Here is a 6,000-nt window from a genome sequence, read left to right on the forward strand (position 1 = left end):
TATCAAATCGACGAGGGCATAAAACTTTGAGCATAGCGACATCAAAAGAAGGCATTTTAGATTCCTGGAGACAGATAATGGCGCATCCACTAGCATTGATCGCGTTTGAAAGAGCTAAATGTTTATCGGGGGAATTAAGACCGCGAATATTCCAACAGAGTACATTCCAACTCTGCAAAAGTACCATTGACGAAAGAAGCAAAAGAAAAAGTACGCAGATAGATCAGGCGGAGGAGGTGGAGTCCTCTGGCCCCTTGGTGAGAGCTGCATCAGACAGCTCCTCCGCTGGGATGGCGCACATCTGGGTACCCACTGCTTGCATAGTAGCAATTGCAGTAGGAGGTGGGACTGGAAGCTCTTGGGCGTCAGATGCCTGTTCTGCAAAGGTGTGCTGTGATGCTGCAGTAACAGCCGAGGGGATCAGGCGAGGTTTAACCTTGGACTTCTGCTGACGAGAATCAGAAGGCTGTGGAACCCTGAAGCCATCATACTTGGTGGATCTGTTACTGCGTCGGAGATTGGCTGTATCAATGGGCACCGACATCTTTCCTTTGCGGTGTTTCTGAATGTTGGTGCACCTGGAAGAGCTCTCAGAAATCAGACTAGTTTGAAACATCTCGCTGCTCAGGGCATCCATTTCAGAGGAGAAGGATTCAGACAACACTTCAGTACTGGCGGGGGAGATCTGATCATCGGACTGAGCTGCTACAGGTTCGACAGTTACAGATAGCGGAATATCTTTAGGTTGCACAGCAGCAGGCTCAACAAATTCAGAAGGTTGAAAACTGACCGCCTGCATCTCTCCAGGCGCAGGCAACTGCAAAAGCTCAGGCTGCGCAGAGGGCTCATTCAGCTCGGTGAGGACCACAGAAGATTTAGTGGTTGTGTTGGGGACGTGCGTGAACTGTAGCCCATTTGAGTTGACAGAAACCTGAACTTCCACCTGCAAATTGGACCTCAGACCGTAGCCACTGCTCCAGGGACCCCAGGTAGCCAGAACTAGACGAATTGCAGAGAACAGAGCATTGTTGAGAAATTGGCGAGGAGTTGGGTCAGCGAGTAAGAGATTCATGAGCATTTCTCCATGGGTGGAAAGTCCAAAGCGCAGCCCTTCATTGTGCAGTTCGACAGTGACAGTAAGAGATTCTTCAGATACCACTGGCATCGTCTCCTGATGGGTTGGATTGTCCACAATCACCAAGGCAAAGGCAGACCCCGAGTGATCCGAGCTACCCTCATCAGTGACAGTGATCGAGTCATTCCAGGCCTGAGTAGCACTGTCTTCCAAGTTGTTCTCAGGAACCAGACCATGTTGCACTGTCAGACCCTGCGCGGCCAACCAAGCTTGAAAGTTCATCAGATATGGTGGCATTTGGACAGCGGGTGGTGCTGGGGGCTCTGGCCATTCACCCCAACCATTGTTGCCTTGCTGACCACCATTGGTCGGGGCGGCATTCTGAACAAGCCAATTGTGTACTTGCTGTTGATAAAGCTGCTCTGCAGTGAGCTCTGGACCAAACTGGGGATGCGGATTGCCATCCGGAGGCGGTGGTTCTTCACCTGCAGGAGGAACTTCAGGTAGGAGGGCGTTCCAGTCATTGCTACGCAAAATAGTGATTTGGACTGTCCAGCAGTCCCGTGCACCACCCAGTTGCCACACTACAAAGCTTTTAGGCACCAGTCTCAGACTTATAACTCAAGCTTTGATCAGCATGAACCTTCTGTCCTGACGGGGGTTATACCAATTCACTAAGGAACCATACCCCCCCCCCAAAGCCTTACTAACATAGTAGTCTGTCTGATAGTCATAGGGAAAACCAAAAAACATCAACCAAATCTCAGGACCGAAGGTAGTGGTGCGCCTATTGAGAGCTTCATTATGCGGCACAAAAGTAATGAGCAGATCTTCCTCCTCTAATTCCAGAGGGGTGGCAACAGCAGTATCTCTGAGGAAAGAGTCCGCAAATCCAAAAATCCCAATACCCAAAGGATTATCATTGGATTCAGTGGTGAAAAGTTGGGCTTCATGAAGCAAACCTTGGATAGCATTGAGCTTATCACACCCGATCATCACATGGTGTCTCAGCACGACGAACTGTCGCAATGGTGCATACTCAGGGAGAACACTTATACCTTTAAATTTAGTGAGGGATCATCTTATAATGTCACTGCCATACTAAGCAAAATAAGATGCATAAAAGATAAACATCACATGCAATCAAAATATGTGACATGATATGGCCATCATCATCTTGTGCCTTTGATCTCCATCTCCAAAGCACCGTCATGATTTCCATCGTCACCGGCTTGACACCTTGATCTCCATCGTGGCGTCATTGTCATCTCACCAACTATTGCTTCTACAACTATCGCTACCGCATAGTGATAAAGTAAAGCAATTACATGGCGATTGAATTTCACACAATAAAGCGACAACCATAAGGCTCCTGCCAGTTGCCGATAACTTTTACAAAACATGATCACCTCATACAATAACTTATATCACATCATGTCTTGACCATATCACATCACAACATGCCCTGCAAAAACAAGTTAGAGATCCTCTACTTTGTTGTTACAAGTTTTATGTGGCTGCTACGGGCTTCTAGCAAGAACAGTTCTTACCTACGCATCAAAACCACAACGATTTTTTGTCAAGTGTGTTGTTTTAACCTTCAACAAGGACTGACCGTAGTCAAATTCGATTCAACTAAAGTTGGAGAAACAGACACCCGCCAGCCACCTTTATGCAAAACAAGTTGCATGTCTGTCGGTGGAACTGGTCTCGAGAACGTGGTCATGTAAGGTTGGTCCAGGCCGCTTCATCCAACAATACCGCCGAATCAAAATAAGACGTTGGTGGTAAGCAGTACGACTATTATCGCCCACAACTCTTTGTGTTCTACTCGTGCATATCATCTACGCATAAACCAAGCTCGGATGCCACTGATGGGGAACGTAGCATGCAATTTCAAAAAAAATCCTACAATCACGCAAGATCTATCTAGGAGATGCATAGCAACAAGAGGGGGAGAGTGTGTCCACGTACCCTCGTAGACCTAAAGCGGAAGCGTTAGGTTAACGTGGTTGATGTAGTCGAATGTCTTCATGATCCAACCGATCTAGTACCGAACGTACAGCACCTCCAAGTTCAGCACACGTTCAGCTCGATGACGTCCCTCGAACTCTTGATCCAGCAGAGGGTCGAGGGAGAGTTTCGTCAGCACGACGGCGTGGTGACGGTGATGGTGATGTGATCCGCGCAGGGCTTCGCCTAAGCAATACGACGCTATGACCGAAGAAGTCAACCGTGGAGGGGGGCACCGGACACGGCTAAGAGAATAACTGTTGTGTTTAAAGGAGGGGAGGAGGAGGCCGGCCACCAAGGGGCGCGCCAAGGGGGGAGTCCTACTAGGAATCCACTCCTAGTAGGATTCGCTCCCCCCTTTTTTCCTTTCTCATGGAGGGGAAAGAGGGAAGGAGAGGGAGAGGGACAGAGGAAAGGGGGCCGCGCCCCCCTCCCCATTGTCCAATTCAGACTCCCTTGGGGGGCGCGCCACCCTGCGGGATCCCCTCTCTTTCTCCCCTATGGCCCATGAAGGTCCATTACTTCCTCGGGGGGGGGGGGGGTCCGGTAACCCCTCGGTACCCCGATAAATATCTGAAATGTCTCAAAACCATTCCGGTGTCTGAATATTTTCGTCCAATATATCAATCTTTACCTCTCGACTATTTCGAGACTCCTCATGTCCGTGATCTCATCCGGGACTCCGAACAATCTTCGGTCACCAAAACACATAACTCATAATACAAATCGTCATTGAACGTTAAGCGTGCGGACCCTACGGGTTAGAGAACTATGTAGACATAATCGAGACACATCTTCGATCAATAACCAATAGCGGAGCATGGATGCTCATATTGGTTCCTACATATTCTACGAAGATCTTTATCGGTCAAACCGCAATAACAACATACGTTATTCCCTTTGTCATCGGTATGTTACTTGCCCGAGATTCGATTGTCGGTATCCTCATACATAGTTCAATCTCGTTACCAGCAAGTCTCTTTACTCATTCCGTAATGCATCATCCCGTAACTAACTCATTAGTCACATTGCTTGCAAGGGTCATAGTGAAGTGCATTACCGAGAGGGCCCAGAGATACCTCTCCAATACTCGGAGTGACAAATCCTAATCTTGATCTATGCCAACCCAACAAACACCTTCGGAGACACCTGTAGAGCATCTTTATAATCACCCAGTTACGTTGTGACGTTTGATAGCACACAAGGTGTTCCTCCGGTATTCGGGAGTTGCATAATCTCATAGTCAGAGGAATATGTATAAGTCATGAAGAAAGCAATAGAAATAAAACTTAACGACCATTATGCTAAGCTAACGGATGGGTCTTGTCCATCACATCATTCTCCTAATAATGTGATCCCGTTCATCAAATGACAACACATGTCTATGGTCAGGAAACTTAACCATCGTTGATTAACGAGCTAGTCTAGTACAGGCATACTAGGGACACTTTGTTTTGTCTATGTATTCACACATGTATCAAGTTTCTGGTTAATACAATTCTAGCATGAATAATAATCATTTATCATGATATAAGGAAATGTAAATAACAACTTTATTATTGCCTCTAGGGCATATTTCCTTCAAACAATTCGTTCCTTGAAAACACAACCAGCACAACTATCTAGGTGGTCCCTTGAAGCATCAGTTAGTCCATTATAAAAGATATCAAGTATTTCATTTTTCTTGAGAGGATGATCAGGAAAAGCATTAAGTAACTGGAGAGGCCTCCCCCAAGCTTGTGGGAGACTCTCTTCTTAAATTTGCACAAAGTTAAATATTTCCTGTAAAGCAGCTTGTTTCTTATGTGTAGGAAAACATTTTTTCAGAGAAGTAATATATCATATCCTGGGGACTACGCACACAACCAGGAGCAAGAGAATTAAACCATATCTTAGCATCACCCTTTAATGAGATAGGAAACAACTTAAGAATATAGTAGTAGCGAATTTTTTCCTCATGAGAAAATAGGGTGGCTATATCATTCAATTTAATAAGATGTGCCACAACAGTTTCAGATTCATAACCATGGAAAGGATCAGATTCAACAAAAGTAATTAACTCAGGATCGACAGAGAATTCATAATCCTTATCAGTAACAAAGATAGGTGAAGTAGCAAACTTAGGATCGTATTTCATTCTAGCATTCAAAGATTTTCTTTCAACTTGACTAGTAATTTCTTAAGATCATCTCTATCCTTACAAGCAAGAAAGTCCCTAGCTACCTCTCCATCCATAACATAACCCTTAGGTATATCAGGCAATTCATATCTAGGAGAGCTAGGTCTAATAGGTGTTTCAAAGTGTTTAGTTTCAAAGACTTCATCAGTTTCAGCATTCTCAATATCTTTAGCTCTTGCAAGTTGTTCATCAAGAAATTCACCCAGTGGCACAGTTTTATCAAACAAAGTACTAGCATCATCATAAGCATCATTCATAGAAGTAGCATCATCAATTACTTGCAACATACCAGGATTAATAGCAGGTGGTGGTATTCCAAGCTTACTCAAAACAGAAGGTGAATCAAGTCCAGAGCTAGATGGCAGTTCCTTACCTCCCCTCGTCCTAGAGGGGGCGATCTTAGTTCTGGTATCTTTCAGATTCTTCATAGTGATCAACAGATATAAATCCCAAGTAAATTAGCAAATAAAGCTATGCTCCCCAGCAACAGCGCTAGAAAAAAGGTCTTGATAACCCACGAGTATAGGGGATCGCAACAGTTTTCGAGGGTAGAGTATTCAAAACAAATTTATTGATTCGACACAAGGGGAGCCAAAGAATATTTGCAAGTATTAGCAGTTGAGTTGTCAATTCAAACACACCCGAAAGACTTAATACCTGCAGCAAGATGATCAGTAGCAAAGTAGTATGATAGTAATGGTAACAGTGGCAATAGTAACAATAGAAGTTTTAT

This window comes from Aegilops tauschii, chromosome 2 (assembly GCF_002575655.3).
Source record: "Aegilops tauschii subsp. strangulata cultivar AL8/78 chromosome 2, Aet v6.0, whole genome shotgun sequence".
In the NCBI taxonomy this organism is placed as follows: domain Eukaryota; kingdom Viridiplantae; phylum Streptophyta; class Magnoliopsida; order Poales; family Poaceae; genus Aegilops; species Aegilops tauschii.